Source organism: Seriola dumerili, unplaced genomic scaffold (assembly GCF_002260705.1).
Source record: "Seriola dumerili isolate Sdu_G_001 unplaced genomic scaffold, Sdu_1.0 BDQW01011098.1, whole genome shotgun sequence".
Lineage (NCBI taxonomy): Eukaryota > Metazoa > Chordata > Actinopteri > Carangiformes > Carangidae > Seriola > Seriola dumerili.
The window spans coordinates 13,247-34,225 of NW_019185353.1; the positions used below are offsets into that span (position 1 = coordinate 13,247).

At 41.8% G+C, this 20,979-nt stretch overlaps 1 long non-coding RNA gene across 1 annotated transcript; it reads left to right on the forward strand.

Moving 5' to 3' along the window:
• The first annotated feature begins 18,328 nt into the window (after nucleotides 1-18,328).
• LOC111240087 lies at nucleotides 18,329-19,407 on the forward strand. The gene is made up of 4 exons (XR_002665906.1): nucleotides 18,329-18,415; nucleotides 18,491-18,565; nucleotides 18,644-18,704; nucleotides 19,191-19,407. It is a non-coding gene; the product is annotated as an uncharacterized LOC111240087 (long non-coding RNA).
• Nucleotides 19,408-20,979: the final 1,572 nt, after the last annotated feature.

Genomic DNA, 20,979 nt, shown 5'->3' on the forward strand with positions numbered 1-20,979 from the left:
CCATAATTCCATTTCCCCACCATTTACTTATTTATTTATTTTTTCAACATTTATTTTTTTAAGCACAAGGTTTTAACATTACATAAAGAATGTAACATATAAAACAAAAAATACAGAACACTTAGGTCACCGAGGAAGATTAATTATGGTATATCAAAAGAATAAACCCTAAAGATAAACAAACAGTAATATTGCCCTGTGTAGTTTAGGGCTACTACAATCCATGGGCGATATATAAAAAAAATAAATAAAAAAAGGGGGGGGGGGGGGGGGGGCTGGGTGGGAGTCTCTCCAGTGTAAGTCCAACCAATCTACATATGGAATGGGGAAGGTGTCTTGTCAAACTAATTCATATGGCTCAAACAAGTCAAAAGGGGGGAAGTTATTAAAGGGGTTGTGAGCAACAATATCAAAAAGGAGGATTCCAATGCTTTCTGTCAGTCTTAAAACAGTAGTTGACATTTAACATTAGTCATAGTATAGAGTAGATGCAGGAAAAACAAAAAAGGCATTGTTCTACCATTTTTTCACTCACATACAGTAGCCATTTCAACCAATACTTCGGAGTCTTATCACCGCAAGATCTTAGGAGGAAGGACAGCGTTTCCATTTCATATATTTCTTTTACAGTGGCTGTCCACTCTCTCACTGTCAGTGGTTCCCGCTTTAGCCATTTCCTTGTTATTGATTTCTTGCTGGCTATCAGCAGTATCTTTAGGAGGTATTTATCCTGGGGACTGAGTTCAGTTGGTAGATCACACAAATATAGAGTTTTCAAGTTATATTCAATTTCAAAACCAAGAATTGATTTCATTTCTTTAAATACTCCTAGCCAGTAAGGTTGGATTATTGGGCAGCACCAAAAGATATGACAGTGGTCAGCCATCACATTATTACAATGCCTCCAACAGTACCCAGATTCAATTCTGCCACTCTGTAGGTATGTTCTTTTTGGGGTTGTGAAAAACCTAATAATATTCTTCCATGCAAATTCCCTCCACTGCCCTGAACTGGTGGTGGAGAAGTTAATTTGACATATGTTTAGCCACTCTTCTTCTGTCAATGTTATATTTGCTTCCTTCTCCCAGGTACATTTAACATAGGATGTTGATATTTTTGTGGGATTGCAAGCATAAATATATAATGGAAACCACTTTTTTATAGATTTTACCTTTATAGGCATCAACGGCAATGTTAATGAGGTCACTGTCACATTTATCAGATGTTTTAATATTTCTATCAAAATGATGCCTGAGCTGTAAATACCTGTAGAAATCATGTTTGCCTAAATTGTGTTTCTCTTGTAGTTGTTGTAGTTGTAGTTGGAAACTTTCCAGACCAGTATTGGATGATATTACACAATATGATGTAATGCCGTTTCGCGACAATTCTTTAAATCGCAAATCAAGTTGTGCTGGTCTGAAATCCCTATCATGCTCGACCCATCTCAACAGCTGTGCTTTCCTTTCTAAGTGTAAATTACAGAGTTCTTTGAACCCGATGTTAAGGGGGACTTTTGTAAGGTCACTTAGATCACTTGAGTATTTGGTCTTGAAGCTTTTGTCACCTAACAGAGATTGAAGAGGGATATCAAGTTGACTCAATTCTAGTTCCTTCCATTTTGCATCACAGCCCACATCGCACCAATAAATAACATATTGCAGTTGTGCTGCTTTGTAGTAGCTCTCCAAACACGGGAGAGACATCCCCCCTTCATCTTTTGGTAAATGAAAAGTTTTATAACGTACCCTTGGTTTTCGAAGGTGACTTGATTGCAGATGGCTGGCAGGTGGCTTGATTACTGACAGCTGGCAGGTGTGCAGGTGAGTGGTGACTTCAGCTCCGCCCAGCTCCAGACAGACAAACACTAAGATCCTGACATCTATCTTGTCATCAAGTTTCTTATTTAGTTCAGATTTTATGACAGATATTTGTTCCAGTAAGGCAGGGTCATTAGTCTCTATATGCTTCCGTTCCAGAGTGTCTAGTTCATTTATCAGGCCATTGAGTCATTTAAGTTTTTCTTTTTTCTTCTGTGATGCCCACATTATAATTTTCCCCCGCAATACTGCTTTTGCAGCATCCCATAGAATACTTGGTGACACCTCCCTGTCATCATTGAATTCTGCATAGTCTCTGGTTTCTTTTTCAATGAAATTCTCAAATTGCTTATCATTTAGCAGAGAAGTATTGAGTCTCCAAATGGTGTTTTTGGGTTGAACGTCTAAGTGTAGTTTCAAATATACTCCGGAGTGGTGGGATACAACCCTAACATCAATGCTGCAATCTAGGATCTGTGCCTGTCTGTTCTAAATACAAAAAAATAGTCAATTCGTGAGTAGACTGCATGGGGGTGGGAAAAAAAAAGGTAAATCGCTTAACAGCTGGGTGAAAGTCCCTCCATACATCAATTAAGCCAATCCTTTTAATCATTTTCTTAATGTACAGTGACTCCGAGTTCATCTTTTTTTATCGGGTTTGAAGAATCTAGGGTGGGGTGCAACTGTGCGTTCCAATCCCCTCCACAGATCAAGACACCAGAAACTTCTATGGCTATAAGATCAAATATTCTATCAAATATTCAAATATTCAGAGTTATGATATTATATTCCTGCTGAGTCATACACTGTTGTTTCCTCCACCACATACACCTAAGGTGACCTTAACATATGAACTTGCGTAAAAACAGTAACAAAGAACTTGTAAGTTGAAAACACATGGAAAGAAAAAAAAGGCTTCCATAACAAAGGGTCCCACTAAGAGAGTGTCCTGATTGGAGAGGGAAGCCTCCAGTAAATGAAGGGTCTCTCCAGTGCAAACTGACATAGCTCAGTAGTGAGTATTGGTTCAGTGCACGCCCGGAGTAATGTAAACAAGCTCCCAGATCAATGGTAAGGTGCTTTGATCAATTTCTAGCAAACTATAGTGGTCTTCGACTGACGTTAGTAAAAGTTTATGAGGAGAAAGCCTGACACAGTGTCTCATTTTGAATAAAGTCAGTGAGTTTTTAGCTTTTGTGCCGGTTTAATTTACTGTGCCAGCAATGTCTTACCACAGGGGTGTCAGGTGGTTGTTCAGGTGGTGTTCACCTTGGCGTAAGGGCCGCGTCGCGGCGAAATCTGCGGAACTTTTTCCAAGCCCTCTCTCCGTGTGCGTTCGAGTTCCGTCGCTTGGCCATCACCGTCTCCCAGGACAATTTACTCAGTCTCTACATCAGACCCGCTGTGGGAGGTCCCTTGGTGCCGGTATTGTCCGGTGCGAGCCCCTTCTTCCTCAAATCCTGTATGGCCTCAGTCGCGCTGTTGTATGTGAAGGGACCGCTGTCGAAAAACACCCGAAGCTTTGCTGGTGGTGGGGTTTGAAAGCGGAAACCTTTCTCTTTTAAAAGTTTTCTGATGGGGGCGTAAGCTTTCTTCTTCTTTTAGATCTCAGTCGGGTAATCTTGGTCAAAATACACCCTCTGTTGGTTGAGGCAGATCTCTCCTTTTTTCCATGCGGAGCGGAGAACCAACTCTTTCGTTCTGTACTCCAAAAAATGAGTCACCACGGAGCGCGGGTTGACATTCTGCGGTGGTTTGGGGCCCAGAGCGTGGTGACAGCACTGTATGCCGAGATGAATGTCCCGGAGTGACAACTCAACCTTAATAAAGTTTTCTATAAACTCCTGCAAGTTGCTTCCCTCTGTGTCCTCCAGAATCCCATACACTCGTATGTTGTTTCTACGTAAGCGGGCTTCTAAGTCAGTCAGCTTAGCTTGAATTTGAACTTGGTTGCTCAGGGTTTCAGACAGCACCTCTTTTGCCATGGCGGTCCATTCCTCCATGTCTGACACACGTTGTAATGCCTCCTCGGCTCTGTCTCTTGTTTCCTTCATGTCAGCCATAATTTTGTTCAGTTTTTCATTAACATCCTCTCTGAAGTTAGCTAAATCTCTCTTCATATCAGCGGAGAGGTTATCACAAAGGCAGCTTAGTTGCTCCTTCACATCTGAACGGGTGGCTTGCATCTCTTTGTGAATAGCCCCGATGTTAGCTAGCAGGTTATCCATAGCCATGTGTTCGCCGTGTGCGACCTCGTTGACTTTTTCTGTTACGTTATTCTTGCCTTCTTCTTGTATCTGGGTCGGTTTGCCGTTGTCTTTCCGCGCCTTCTCCCTTGTCATCATATATTTTAGGATTTAAGTAGGTTGAATCAACTCTAACGTAAGGGGTTTAGCAGACCGTTCTGGGAGTGCTTGTTCAACACGTGCGTTCACCTCGACACCATGACCGGAAGCCACAGTCCCCGCCATTTATTTTTGTATCATTTTTGTTCTTATTGCAGTCCTTTTTATTTCCAAATCCATTAAATTTAACCCTCCCTCCCTTGTCCTCCCCACCAATTTTTTCTGTGCAATTTTCACCCCCTTCCCTTCCCATATAAAGTCACATACAATTTTGTTTAGCTCATTCATTACCCACTGTGGCATGTCAAACACACTCATCACATACACACATACTGACAACAACAAACTATTAACCACAATTACCTTCCCTTTTAAACTCAGTTTTCTCCCTTTCCATGTCGTACATATTATTCTTATCTTATTAATCACCCCTGTCCATGTCACATCTCTTGCCTCCCTACTTTCCACCCCAAATGCACTCCCAAAACCTTTATATATTTCTCTTCAACCTTGAAATCCACATTTACTCTCTTCACCTCTCCTATGTACATTACTTCAGATTTGTCTGTATTTATTTTTGCCCGATGCTCTTCCTTACTTCTCTAATATCTCCAATGTCCTTTTTACACTGCCTCCATCCTGCACTGTAATCGTTGTATCATCTACATATTGATTTGTTACACATATTCCCCCATTTGGCAACTTAATACCTTTTAACCTCTTGATCCCTCTTTAGTAGGGTAGCCAAGGGCTCCACTGATATTGCATATAGCAATGCAGATAAAGGGCATCCCTGCCTTATAGATATTTCCACCTCAAAATTGTTTGTCAGGACCCCATTCACCTTTACACAACTCTTTGCACCCCTGTATAACCTCTTCACCCATCCCACCATTTTCACCCCAAAGCCAACCTTTTCCATTACTCTATATAAGAAATTATGCTCTACCCTATCAAACGCTTTATTCCAGTCTATCCCTAATACCACTCCCCCTATCCCATCTTGCTTCATATATTCTATTACATCCCTAACTGTCGCTATTGTATCTGCTATATCTCTCCCAGGTATACTATAACTTTGTGTTGGTTGAACTATCTCCCCTATTACTCTCTTTATCCTGTTTGCTAGTAACTTTACTTAAAATTTCATAATCTACATTCAACAAACTTATTGGCCTATAATTTTTCTAGATCTAACTTACTTCCCTTTTTCTTATATATTATTGTTATCACCCCTTCTATCATCCTATCAACTCTCCCTGTTCTCTCTATACCCCTAAAAATCTCCACTAAAATTGGTGCTACCTCATTCTTATATGCTTTGTACCATTCTATTCCTATTCAATCACTCCCCGGACTCTTTCCGTTTCTTAATCCCTCAATTGCTTCTATCACCTCCTTCTCATTTATTTCCCTATCATACCATATCATATCTTCCTCACTTAACTTGTTTTCCACACTATCTAACACTTCATTTATACTTCCTTCATCTACTCCGTCACTTTTATATAACTCTCCATAAAACTCCTGTACCCTCTCCAGTATCTCTACATAATCGTCTATTACAACCCCCTCCTTATTATTTATTTCATTCATATAAGTCCTATTCTGCTTTCTTTTTTCCATCCCTAAAAAATATCCTGTACAGTTTTCCCCCTCCCATGCATATTTCGCCTTACTTCTTAAAATTGCCCCTCTGCATTTCTCCCTCTTGTACCTTTCTAACTTCATCTTAACCTCTATATAATTCTGCATACTATAACCGTCTTCATTCTCTGCCCTACTCAACTCTTCCTTCAAAGTTTCTCTCAATTTTTTCTCCTTTTTCAACATCTTTTCTGTCCTTTTCTTACCATACTTAATGGTAATTAATTTAATTCTATTCTTCATCGCCTCCCATTTGTCCCCTATACTATCATCCAAGTGACCATTCTCTATATCTCTCTCTCTCTTCTTATTCTACTTGTCTAGTTACTCCCTGATTTGTTGTACATACTCTTCCTCCTCAATGTACCCCGCATTCAATATCCACAGCCCTCCCCGTCTCCTCTCTTCCTACCTTAATTCTGAACCTAACCCCATCATGATAATTAAAGCTATTTCCCTGATGTCTTATTTTATCTATATCCCTTATACTCTCCCCCTGAATTAATACTAAATCTATCCTACTCTGTTTTAAAACCCCGCCCCTCATCTGCCTCCTTGTAAATTCCCTCTTGTCTGGGTACTCATATCTCCACACATCTATCAACCCTTTATCCCTCATCACCTCTGCCAACATATTCCTTGACCTCTCCCATCTAAATTCAACCCCTTTACCTATGTCTAACTTACTACATTTAATATTGAAATCCCCTAACATTGCTGAATTACTGACTGCCACACCTCATACCATTTTTTGATATGTTGGTTTTGGGTTAATTAAAATAAATTGTGATTTTTTTGCTTTAACTTCTTGTGTCATCTCCTATTATTTGTCGTGGCTTTGAGCCCGGCAGTGACAAATTGGGGGCTCGTTGAAGTTTGGGTTAGATGTTTTGTTTGTGAGCATTTAATCAGCTGTTCTCTTTTGTGTTGAAGGTCTCCAGGTGCAATTGATTGTTGGGGTTTCCCAGGGTGTTTGCAGGGCTTGAGAGGTAACACCTGGGTGAGTTGATTTGTCTTTGTCTCTTTGAACATGCTGAAGAGCATGGTGGGAATGTGGATTTGAAGATCAGTTTGTCCAAAGGAAGGTGAGTATTGACACGCTGGTATGTAATTGTTTTGGAGCTAAAGCTGATTTCCCCTGGTAGGCATAGCAGCATTGCTCCTTTGAGCTTTGCTGGATTTTTTTATTTTTTGTAGTGTTGGGGTGAACACGGTTGGAGACTTTGTCTCGGGAGCATGTCCATGGCTGTGGGGGGGTTGCCAGATTCTGGGCGCTTCTTCATACCAGTGGTCAAAAGTGCATAAATACCCGCCGCAACTAACCACATGAAGACTAGAGGTGAGTTACTTTAGTTTTGGTTAGGCAGATAGAGGGGACGCTCCTGTTTGCTTTGTTACAGCCAGTGTGTTGGTCATTGCTCTCCTTTGGGCTGGGTTGGTAAAATGGCTCTGGTTGAAGGCTTTTTTGAGACTCCATCGGAGGGGTTTTTGGATAGCTGCACAAAAGAGCAGTTATTAAAAATTGCAGACCACTACAGGCTTGACATTAGTGACAAAAGACTCAATGATACAGTTGAGTCTATTTTAAAGGCTACCTTGCCTGGTAAAATGGGAGGTGTTGCTGAGGTTGCTGGTTTGTCTTCACCAGTACTTCAGAGCACTGGTTTGTCCTTTGAACAGCAGAAGGAGTTGCTGCTGTTACAAATGGAGCATGAGAAGTTGAAGCATAGGGTTGAAGTAGAAAAGTCTGAGACAAGGAGATCTGAAGTTGACCGAGAATTGACCTTGGAAAAATTGAGCTGTGATGCAGAGCAAGCCAAGATCAATTTGGAGCTTGAGAAATGAAGTTGGATCAAAGAGGGTAAGTTGAGCCTGGAAGCCGGTCAGGGGCTGGCTGGAGATAATGTTTCTTCAGGTCTTTGCTCCTCCTCACATTTTGATCTTGTTGGTAGCCTGCGGCTAAACCCCGGAAACCCTGGAATGAATTCATACATGACATCTTTCATCTGCAGTAAACCTGCCTTCATCATGTTCGTATTACACAATAGTTTGCCCTCTTGTTTTACACACTCATTTAAGAAAATGGGCATGTTCTTTACCTGATCTATTGTATTACACACATAAGAAATGTGCTTCAAAAATTCCACATGAGCAGACAGGACCTACCTATAAAAAATCGGGAGACCTGCTGTCATTGGTTGTCTCAGTTGCATAAGCAACACAAAATCACCTATATTATAAACACTGTTCAGAAAAAATGTCATCATACTTTTCCATACATATGGTGTAGGATCATATAAGTATTTCTGAACGTTTCAAACGCAACACTTTCTTTTTACACTCTATATCAATCAGTTGCAACCCCCCCTCCTCATATTTCCCAATTAAAGTCTTTCTTGCTATCTTCCCCACTGTTGCCCCCCACAGGAACACAGTCACCATTTCATTTAGTTTATTTAATACCCACAAGGGTAAATCTACTACTGCTAATAAATTATTTAACTTAGACAGTATTAAGTTATTCCAGACCATAATTTTACCATTTAATTTTAAATTCCTCATTTTCCAATAATTTAATATAGTACTGGTCTTATTCAACACCTCTGTCCATGCCAAATCTCTAGCTGCCAAACTGTCCTTGCCCAGTAACTTCAGATGCCCAGTTGTGATTTTAAAAGGCACTTCTACCTGTTCCAGGCCTGACATATTAAAAAACATGATCTCAGATTTGTCAAAATTGACATGGGAGCCCGAGGCTCGACCATACATATGTAACATCTCTATCGCTCTATGGACACTTATCATATTCTTTAGGAGCAAGGTAGTGTGATTTTGTATAGTATGGATGAGAGAGGACATCCCTGTCTCACCAATCGCTGTAGCGGGAAAGGATCCATCACCACTCCATTACATTTTACCCTCCCTGTAACATGAGCATACACCATTCTAATCCACTGCAAAAACCTCCTTCCAAAACCCACCCGCTCCAAAACACTAAACAAAAACTCATGTTCCACCCTGTCAAAAGCCTTATTAAAATCAATGGCTAAAATAATCCCTTCCGTATTAGACATATTTAAATATTCAATTACATCTCTCACCGAGCACACAATGTCGCTGACTTCCCTACCCGGCACACTGTACAGTGCCTATAGAAAATCATCATACCCCTTTGAAATAGTTACTTTATTTGTCATACAGCCTGAAATCAAAACCCATTAGAAAATTCTTTTTCCAGTTTTATTTACAAATTTAGCCGTACAACATCAAAATAATGACAAAAAAGGCAACAGTTCTGAAAATTAATAAAAAATGAAAAACTAGAATAACAGGGTTGGAAAAGTCATCAGCCCCCTGATTTAATACTTTGTAGAGCTTCCTTTTGCTTTAATTACAGCCATCAATCTATTTGGATATGTCTCTATTAGTTTTGCACACCTAGATTGGGGAATATTTGCCCATTCTTCTTTGTAGAATTGTTCAGTCAAATTCTGTGGGGAACAGCGATGGACTGTGTTTAATCTGGAAGTTGATTGGTTGCACCTGAGTAAGTTTATAATGGTATACTCTAGGGGGCTGATCACTTAACCAAATCAGGTATTTCATTAACTAATTTTTAATAGTTGTCCAGAATGTTTTAAAATGTTATTTTCACTTTGATGATGAGGGTTATTATGTGTACATAAAGCTCAAAAAAGTTTGATTTATTATAATTTCCAGGGTGTAAGGTGACAAAAGGTAAAGATTTTCACAGAGTATGATGATTTTCTATAGGCACTGTATGCCTGAGTAGGCTCAATTAGTGAGTGCAAGCTCTTCTTAACTCTATTAGCGAGGATTTTCATTAAAATCTTGTAGTCTGGGGCATCGTGTGGCGTAGTGGTCTAAGCAGGCACCATGTGTAGATGTCACAGGACGCAAAACATTGCTAGTTTTATTGTTATGATCGGGTATCTCGTATATTTTGTTATTTAAATAGTTTATTTTTGTGTGCTATAGAAAGTAATGGACAATATTGATTTATTTCTTTATTTGATTTATTGCTGTGCGCCACAAAGGCGATTATTATATTGTGTTTATGGTTTGTTGATTTATTGTGTGATGTGTTTAGACTTTTACCCGTTTCAAAACATAAACCAAGGCATTTGGGCTGCAGACGGACACACCTGAGCCTCATTACATCAGTGATTGCAATCACTGGTTGTTCCTCCCAGGCTTTTTAAGGAAAGCACCAGATACCTGTGGGACGTTGGACTGAGCACAGGTCGCGGTCGCCTTCTCCACCTTTCACTCTCTCACTGTTGTTGCTGTTGCTGTCGCTGTTGCTAGATTGGATCTGATCCACGCTTCCCTCCACGGTGTTTCCCTGGTTTGGTGAGGACAATCTTCAAACTCTAGATCAACGCTTGCAATCCTCCACAAAAAGTGAAGGCAGCGGACCTGGATGACGAAGAACGGCGGCATGTTGAATTGATGAGCATTCACGTAATGTTGTAAAGGAAAGTGCATTAGTTAAAGGCCAGATTGACCCTTGAATTTGCCGGCAGTGAGACAGGCTGGGCGCTGATTCCACTCTTTTCCCCTGACAGCGGCAGACAGCGGCAGACAGCGGCGTGGGAATCCTGGCACCGGATTCACGGAGCGGACTGAAGGCGTCCGGCTGGCAACCAGGGCAATGAGGAAAACCCCGGGCGGCACGACAACACCAACTGAACTGGACTGGACTGTCTGGTATTTTCGCTTGCAGAACCCAGTGACTGCCCCTGAGACTTGGACAGTGTTTTATTTTACCCTGAATGTTTTAGCTTTTTATTGATAAAAAGCAATTGCATTTTAAAAACTGAATATTTAAAATAAACATATATTTAATTCATCTGTACTTCTTATTGTGTTGGTGTGGCCGGGAATCAGAACCTCCAATTAAAGATTCTTATCTTTTAATTTGGTACATAGAGGCTACAGTCCTCGCTGCAGTTGCATGTCATTCCCCCCTCTCTCTGCCTCCCCATTTCCTATCTCTCTACTGTACTAGCAAATAAAGGCATAAAAAAGCCCAAAAAATATACTTAAAAAAAAAAAAAAATCTTATAGTCCGTGTTCAGAAGAGTGATAGGCCAATAGTTCTTCAAATCTTGCCTATCACCCTTCTTGTAAATCAGAGTTATTACACCCTCTGCCATTGACTGTGGCATACATTGTAACATTTCCATCTGTCGATATACATTGACCAACACAGGTGTTAAAACATCACTAAAGGTTTTGTAGAAGTTTGCTGTTAAACCATCACTACCTGGACTCTTTACAACCAACTGATCAATTGCACTGCTCACATCTGCAGCTGTAATATCCTGCTCACAGAACAATTGATCAGCAGTAGAGCTAGTTGATGTCACACACTGAAGAATCTCACGAGTAACATCGGGATCTGATTTTTCTGACATGAATAGATACTGATAAAAATTTTGTAGAGTCGCTAGTACATCCACAAAGGATGTCATTACCTCACCCTTATCGTCCTTGATTTCGTTAATATAGCACCTGCTCTGTTTTCGTTTTTCCATTTTTAAAATGAACGCTGTGTTTCTCTCTCCCTCCACAGTATATTGTGCTCCGCGCCGCACAATAGCCCCTTCACACTTATCCCTCTTTTAATTCGTTCTGAGCATTCCAGAGACGTAGCTCATCCACCGGATGGTGAGTTTTCAAAATCCCTGAGAACTCAGAACGAACTAAATTCTTAATTGACACAACATAATCCCTGTTTACCAACAAATTGGCATTCAGATGCCCCCCCCCCCCCCCTTCCCGTCAATCCCATTCAGACCCAAACAAAAGCATGATCACTCAAACAATTCAAATTAAAGCATACAGTATTAAATAATCCCACCAACGTTTTTTTAACCAAAACCAAATCGATCCTGCTGTGTTTGATCATCCCCAGGTGACTCTGCACCCTTGTATAGTCTCGTCCGGTGGGATGCTGATGTCTCCACAAGTCACATAAATTGTCCACACACAAAAGGTTTTGCAGGACAGTCCTGGACATGTCCTGTCCCCACCTGCAGTTTTCCAAAGTACATTGCCTGAGGTTAAAATCCCCCATTATAATGTCACAATCTGTACCTATATGTGTTATGGTTCTGATGAAATGTGTCCTTTCCACCTCATCGTTAGGTGCATATACGTTCAATATCGTCCATTGTTTATTGTCCACAGTAAGTCTGATTTTTATCCACCGTCCCTCTAAATCCTTGCTGACACAAATGGCGCCACATTCAAAACAATCCCTTAAAATAATACTAACCCCCCTCGCTCTGCATGAACCAAAACTTGAGAAATATTGGCCTGGCCATGTTTTCTTACACCTCTCCTCAAAGTTCTTATCCCAATGGGTTTCTTGTAAACACAACACATTACTCTCACAGACGTGCATGACTTTATCAAACTTGCCTATGTCTCATAGTCAATTGACATTAAAAGAAATGAAAGAAAACATCATCAAAAAGGGAAAAAAAAAACCTTCCTAAACTACAAAAATGTGGCGCACATTTAGTCTTTAGTCGCTCCAGCTGCCCACAGGCAGGGACCCCGAGCTGTCGATCCCCTCCGTCCTCCTCTCACTCCTACTCCGCACTCTGCTGGTTGATCCTCCGCCTTCCAGCCACTGCGGCGTGGAGATCCGGCCTCTCGGCATCACCACCGAGACGTCTGCCGACGAACCAGCGTACTCGCCACTTCCCTCCTCTTCCTCCTCTCCGCTGCTGCCACTTTCCCCCGTGTCCTCCTCCCGCTCCACCGGCACCTCCGTCTGCTCCTCCTCCCCCACCGTCACCTCCATGTCCGCTACTCCGGTGTCGTTGGCAGTCTCCTTGTCCCTATTGGTTGCTTCTACTCCGTTAGCCGTGCATTCCCGGGCATAATGCCCCGTCTTGCCGCACCGGAAGCACCGAAAATCCGGGCAGTCTCTGACGATGTGTCCCGCTTGCAGGCAAAGCCTACATACTTTCTCCTGATGGTCATGGAGTACCCTGAAGTACTCCATGCCCTCCACCGTCTCAAACTTGGTGGAATATGGCAGGGATGTCACCTGCGCATTAAATTTAACTTTTAAAAACCGTGTCCCGTCATAAATGTCCATCCCTGCCCATTTGCGTCGTTTGATCGGTGACATCGGCTCCACCCCCCACTGTTCTAATTTTTGAGGCGGCAGGGTGAGCATGACAACACCATTTTCCTTTGCAGTTGTCACAGCCTTTAGGGAGATGTGAGATTCATGGTTGTCAAGAATCAGCAGGAGTGGGTGATCAATAGAGCTCTCTTTATTTGTCCCTAACTGAACCATTGCAGTTTACATTCAGATTATCTTAACAAGTAAAAGCTATGAGCTCTAAATAATTAACCAATTTTACTTCTCTCTATGCTATCTGCATGCTGATGGCAGGCATTTCCTGGGAAAATAATAATTAAATGTTGCCTATTTCTTTGTATAATAATAAATGCACACTTAACCTAACCTGCTTTTTTCTTCCTGATCCAGCTTGCAGGGATATCAATGCCATTTCTGTGTGCCAACTCAAAAGCAAGTTCACGGCATTTCATGGCACTTATACCATGCAACATTGCAGCTAGTTGCTTTATATGGTCTGCCAGCTCTGTCTCCATGTCTTCATTGAAGGCTTGGTTGGCAAGTCCTGTTCTTTCATACCCTGTTTTTGTTACTTCTCCATATATCTTTTCAAGGTCATCCTGCAGCTCTTCCTCTCCCTTGCCACCTGAGGTATGGTCTTCCCCTTTTGCACCTCTCTCACTGCTCTGTCCAAATCCACAAGAGGAGTTGAACCCTTGTTTGTCTATTTTTTATAAATGCGTGGCATGATGGCTTTAGATAGAAAATTAAAAAGGTCACATCATTTTAGTGATAAAATGTAAGAATACAATGTACAATTGTGGTAAAATAATATGTTAATAATAATGATAAGTCGGGGTGAGTTATAAAATGTAATCTTAATAAGGGTGCTTCCCTCAATAAACCCTTTGGAAAAATCCTCTGCGTTTGATGATTTGTACATCATAATGACATCTCTTTTCATCCCGCTCCTAAATATGCTCCATACATCAGCTCTTTTTCTCTCATAATGGGCTAAATTCCTTCTCAGCTTGACAGCATACCTTGCATGACTTAATACATAGTTCAACAGACTCACGTTCCCTTTTTTCAATCTTCCATCCACACCAAACAGCCACAATATCTTCCACTCCATACTTTCCACCACTCTCTCTTGCCAACACCTCATTAACTTTTTCATTCTCTCAAAGTATGCTTGCAACTCACTGCATTCAACAAACTCATGCATATGTGACCGGTAGCGAATGTCCCTCCCAGGCCACCGTAGGATTAGATAGCAGGATAGCTCTACCCACTTCCTCATTTATTAGTGTATTTAAACCGGCAGACCGGCTTTCTCTCTGCTGCTGCCTCCTCATGGTACCTGGTATACTGTTTGGCACACATATTGTATGGTAGGTTTTTTTATTCTTTCTGTGATATTGGTTGTCTGATTGTGTGGCTTACCCTCTGCATGGTTTGTCCTGCTGTAGGTCCTGCTTCCTGGGTATCCCGCATGTTGAAACACATGTAATTGTGTTGAGGTAATACGCCACCTTTCTTTGTTCATGCATTTTTATTATTGGTTTGGCAGAATTGTTATTTAATTGGCTTGTGTTCTCTTTTATTATAGACAGACTGCCACTGCTGTTTTGTTTTGTTATATTGTTTTGTTTTATTTGTTTAGCTAGTTTTGTTTCACTCGTTATATAGTTTCTTTTGCATTTTTTTTGGCATTATTTTGCTCTTTGTTGCATTAGATGATTTCTGTTAGTTCTTTAGTCCCTTTGTCATATTAGCCCTCTGTGGCATTTAACTCGTTTAATTTTCCCCCAAGGGTTTTTAATATATTTATTGCGGCAGTTGTTTGTGTACGGTTTTTAACTTGTTGTTGTGTTCTCTTTTCTTTGCACGAGTACTGCAGGGCCGGTGATAGTGTGGCCGCTTGGACGGTGGAGGGATCGGTGTCCGGAGTTTTTCACCCCAGCTTCACACCCCTTTAATTGTGTGCGTGGTGGTAATTTTGCACGTCCTTCACAATTTATGGTTTTCCCCTCACGTTTTGATTGTTTTGACGTGTGTGTGTGTGTGTGTGTATTGGGCATGGAGTGAGGTGAGTGCTCTGTCCTATCAGACCCCCCTCTTCCCCGTGTCTGCGGCCGTGCCTAGCCGTCTTGTCGTGCTCTTGCTTAGTATTTTTTTTAAAGTTGTTTATTAAACATGCTGTTAGTTTTTCTTGCTGCAGAATAATAAAAAATTGTGAACTTGGGGGAAAACTCTTTGTCCGTGCCTGTTCTTGACCATCACCTGTATCATTTCCTGTGGCCCCTTTACTGGGTTACGGTCATACATACATGTTTCCACATCCTTTCCACATACATCGCATTCCTTCTTCACCGTCTTATCAAACTTGCTTATTATTAAATTGTTGAAGATCCTATTATGTCTTAGAAGAAAATCAAAATTTTCACATTCACTGTTATTCCATTTCACTTCCAAATCCTCCCTACATCCATGTTATTCAATACTCTCTCCCATACTTTCTTCGCAGCCGGTCTTCTCACATCTTTCCCCCTTAAACATTTATACACCAAACTGGTTTTTACATTCATCAAGCAGCATCGACGACATTGGACATCCTTGTCTTACTGACCTTTGTAATCCGAACGTGTCAGTGACCATACCATTGATGTTCACACAACTAACTGCACTGTCATACATTCTCCTTTTCCAACCACCTATCCTATGCCCGAAACCCATTCCCTCCAACACCCTGTATAGAAACTGGTGATCCACCCTATCAAAAGCCTTTTCCAAATCTAAACTTAATACTATCCCCCCTTCCCCTCTCTTCATATAGTCTATTGTGTCCCTTATACTGCATATTGTGTCAGCTATATCCCTTCCCGGTGCGTGTTTCCTACCTCCGTGCCAATACCTCTTTTTATTCTGCTAGCTAACACCCGTGCTAATATTTTATAGTCTGTATTTAACATTGTGAGCGGTCTATAATTTTCTAATTTGTCTCTTTCCCCTTTTTTATATATGATGCTTACTATCCCTATTGACATGTCTGATATCATTTTGTCTCTCTCTTCTATCCACCTCACATCACTGGCACTAATTCTTCTTTAAATTCTATATAAAATTCCGCTGTTATACCATCTAACCCCGGGCTATAAAATATCTTGTGCATTTCTCTCCCTCAACCACATATCTCGCTCTTCTAACTATCGCACCCATACACCTCCTCTTTTCTATCTCCTTCAATTCATCTCTTATTCTTATATAGTTTTTTAAATCATTCTTCTCCCTTATCTATCCTCTCTATTTAACTCTTTGATTTACTTTCCCTCTCTCTCTCCTTGCTGTGATTTATGCTTATCTCTTTTATCCCTTTCTTCATACTCTCCCACCACCTCCCTATATCTTCCTCGTACAGATTCTCTTCCTTTCTCATCTTTATCCAATCTCTCATATTCTTTTTATATTTTCCATCCCTTATTAAATCACCATTCAGACACCACACACCCCCTCCTCTCCTTTCTAGTTGTTGATTTAACTTAAACTTTACCACCATATAATCACTTAACGTTGTGACTTTATACTCTATCTCTCCTATCCTGTCTGCTATGCCCTTTGCACCTGTCGCGGCGTCGAGCAGTGGGTCACACCAATCCAAATTCTATTTTAATTGCCTGACAACGCCACCTTGGGAATTTCACCCGAGGAATTATTCACCATTATCAGTTAATGGGACACACAGGTTCATTATACTCAAGGCACAAGACGCGATTCCAAGTACTTACAACAAGGTATACTTTATTGCAATATTCTTATAAATAGGCTATACACTCCAGCCATACAAAACAATAAAGAAAAAGGGGAAACAAGGTTCAGGAGCTGAGGCCTACAGGTGTGAAACACAGAGCAGGGGAGCAAGCCAGCAAGCACGAAAACAGGAGACAAAGCAAGCAGGAGACGAAACAGCAGTGGCTCAAATCAGCTGGTGGTTACGTCACACCAACGGTGGACTCCGTCAGCTGATGAGACTTCCTAATTAAAAAAAAACTAAATTAGCATCGCTAGGCTAAAATTGAATACATTTCGGGAAGCAGCGATAGCAAATGCCTACCTTTTGAAAGTTCACACAGGCATATGAGGAGTGAGGGAGAGATGAGACCCGCACGGCTACTGGCATTTACCAATACAGAAGACGCCAAATACAACAGAAGCACAGCCCACCGTCGCCGCTCTGAGGGGGCAAACAATCGTCCGGTCCGGAAATGCCACTTTTATACCAAGCTGGACCAATTATCAGCTACCAGCTGGCATCAATCACAAGCAGCTTCCTCTATGCTGCTACACACCCAACACTAAATCTATCCTACTTTGTTTTAACACCCCCATCACCACTTGTCTCCTAGAGAAAACCCTCCTTTCTGGATTCCTTTCTCTCCATACATCAATCAACTCCCTCTCTCTCATCTCTTTCAGCACACCTCTTGGTGCGTCACTTTTATAGCACGCATTTGATGATGCATCCAGCCTTCCACACCACACATTGAAATTACCCACAATCATACTATTGTTGCCACACAACCTCCCTACCCTCTTAAAAAATGCCTTTCTCTCTTTCTCCTCATTCGGTGCATAAACATTGACTAATTGAAACTGTTTCCCCGTATGTTCGAATGTTATCCCAATCACTCTTCCATCTCCATCATCCACACATTTTCTTGCATTCTCAATCACTCCTTTTTTCACTAGAATTGCTACCCCTCTTGATTTCAACCCCCCATTGTTCACATACAGTTCACCCATCCATTCTCTCTTAGCTTCCCTCATGCTGTTATCATCCCAATGCGTCTCTTGCAGGCATATAATGTCCGCTTCACATGTCATCAGAGTTTGCTGTCTTCTGTCCTTATTCCTGTCTTTTCCCATTAAAGGAGGAAATGATAAACATTGAAATTAGAAATGAAAAGAATGTCTCCATAATTACTTATCATTTTACAATTTTCTTTTTCGCTTTGTCCAGTCTGTTGCCATGCTTCTTGCTCACAGATCTTTTTCTCACTTCTCCCACCTTCACCATAATTTCCTCTTCACTACCTGTTGCATCGGATCCTCTCCACTCCATCCCATCCTGTCTTGCCCCCACTCCCTCACTCATTCCCCCACCCCCCTTCTCCCTCATTCTTACCTCACGTGTTCCCCCTCCATTTCCCCTTGTAGCAGGTGCGCTGTTCCTCGCCCCTCCTAGTGCAGCGCTGTGGTTTTTGTCACATTGATTGCTGGGTGGTGCCACATCTTTTATATACGGGTCTGGTTCCATCTGCCTCACTCTCTCTTGTCTTCCGGGGCCATTCGTCCACTGTGGTGGTGTGGTGTGGCTAGTGCAGGGGTGAGGAGGCATTGTGGTGTGGCTGTGCGCACACCGGAGCGCTGTTTGGCGTGTTGGCCATCGTGGCGCACGCTCGTTCTGCAGTGTAAAGGTATGCACACCGCCGTTCTCCCTCCTGTTTAGCGTGCCATATTGCGCAGCAGTGACAGTCCATTCTCTGCTGCAGGTGTCGAAATACTGTCGCCGTGGGGACTGGGCTGCCCCGCTGGAAGCCCCTTGTGTGGGTTTGTGCATCCTCGTGGTGAGTTGGCGTTGTCCGTTCTCCCTCCTCCTCCTTCCTCCTTGTTCGCCCCTGGCTAATTATTAAATTGTGCCACAGTTTGGACCAGGCAGAAGTCGGGAAGTAACTCCGCTGCTTGGCCTGCTGTGACGCTGTGCCGGTGAGGTCGATTCAGAAACTGATTCACCGCCACGGCTCGCTGGATGGTGTTGCTGTTTTGGCTCTATTGGTCTACATGGTTTTACTATTTGTTTTATTGTTTGTTTGATTTTACTAGTACTTGGTTCCGCTGTCTAATTACCGCTGTGTCGATGCGGCTGTCGTAGCCGTCTTTGCCGCTGTTTTTGTTTATTGGTTTTATACAAGTATTTAGTTATTTTGAACATTGATTTAATTTCATTTGATTTCTTTTGTATTGTTGTTTGTATTCTATTTGAGATTTAATTCTTTTTGTTTTGTTAAGATGAGTATTCATTTGAGTACCGTTTCATTGAGTTTGATTTCTTTTGTAGATTGTTAATTGCCTGTCATATTATATTTGAGAAGTTAGATTATTTCGTTATTTACTTTATTACTTATTATTGTTTGGTGTGTGTGTAGTGGTAAGGTGTGGCCATTTTATTGTTCTTTCTCTCCCTGTGGACAGGTGCTGTGGGCTCCGGGTGGCTACCCAATCCCTGGTGGCGGTTCTTCACGTTTTCAGTTTGTGTGTGTGCAGTGTCACGGGTGTTTTAGTTTCCCCCCTCCCTCATTGGGTTCGGGCCGCCGAAGTAACCCAGCACTGTCCATTCCCCCTTCTCCTTTGGCCCCGTGTCTAACATTATGTGCTTTAGACAGCATTTATGGAACATTCTTTTAGTCATCATTGTTTTATAAAGTTTGTATTATGAACATTGTCTTTCCCCGTGGTGATTACGAACTTGCGTAGCTTTTAGCTTTTGTTTATAAATATTTGTTATTATTTTCTGGGGTGCAATTCCCCAGGTGGCGTTGTTCGGCAACAAACTCATCCTATGACCGCCACCTTGCCACACCTTTCTGTCCCCCTTTTCTCCACATCACTTTTTCCCATCTCTCCCTCCCCCACCCTGTCTACCCTTTTAACAGTCTCCTCTGTCTCCTTCCCTTTTCTATCTCCCATAGGTGTCTCTCTTACTATCTCTCCATCTTCATCTTGCTCCTCTTCCTCCTGCATCCGCTCCTCTTCATCTCCAGTTCCCCTTTCTCCACTCTGCTCCTCTCCTGTCCATCCTGACATCGTTTCTCCCTCTCCATCTCCCCTCCGGTGTTGCTCCTCTTCATTCGCCCCTCCTTCCGTCTGCTCCTGTTGCTGCTCCTGTTGCTGCTCCTGTCGCTGCTCTGTGCATTCACGTGCATAATGTCCTTGGTTCCCACATCTGAAACATGTAAACGCCGGGCAGTCTCTCACTATGTGCTCCGGTTGTATACACAGTCGGCAGACCTTTACTTGTCGATTATGTATCACTCTAAAGTGTTCAGATCCTCCTGCTGTCTCGAACTTGGTGGAGTAGGGCAAAGATTTAACTTTCTCCGTAAATTTCACTCTCAGAAACCTTGTTCCATCCGCTATGTCCGTCCCAGGCCACATTCGTCTTTTTATTCGAGAAGCCGGTTTCACTCCCCAATCTCTCAACTTGTCCATTAGGGGAGACCGGGGATGGTTGTAACACTTTTTGACTCAGCTCATATAACTTGCAGAATGTTTGTGGTAGGGCACTCAAATTTTGACACAAAGTACCCTCATTTGTCTACTACAAATAGCAATGTTTTTAACTTCTCCAGCTATATCACAGAATTCATTATTTGATGTCAAATGCAAGGAGTGCCATTGTTACAACCTACCCCACTACCAGGGTATGTTGTAACACAACCTGGGGTAAATTGTAACAGTAAGATTGAAGAACTAAAAACTGAGACTACACCACAAAATATGCATCTATATAAGTTTATTGTGCATGTGCCAACACTAAAGCATCTTCCTGTGCTTCTCTAAGAACAAAAAGAACTCATCACTGATGGCTAAATGAAGAACAGTGTCAGTGGTATGGATCCTAACATTAGAAGAGCTTTCTTAAAGAACATATTCTGATAATACCTATGAATGTTACACATACAAATGGAAACCTTCAGCAGGAGGTCAGAAGTAGCTCATAATCCACGTAAAATTACAGGAAGACGTTTGACAATTAGTAAAACAACAAACATGCACACTGTGTCTGTCTTAAATGATAAAACATGAACTTGAGTGTGTGTATCTGTGTGTGTTATCCATCTAATCAGAGTGATCAGAGTCACAGTGGTGACGGATGTTTGTGGGTTTTCCAGGGGTGCAGTTTTCGTGGGCCCAGAACTTGCAATTTACACATCTGATCCACTTTTCTTTGGGTTTGGAATTTCCAAAGGGCTCCATGCAC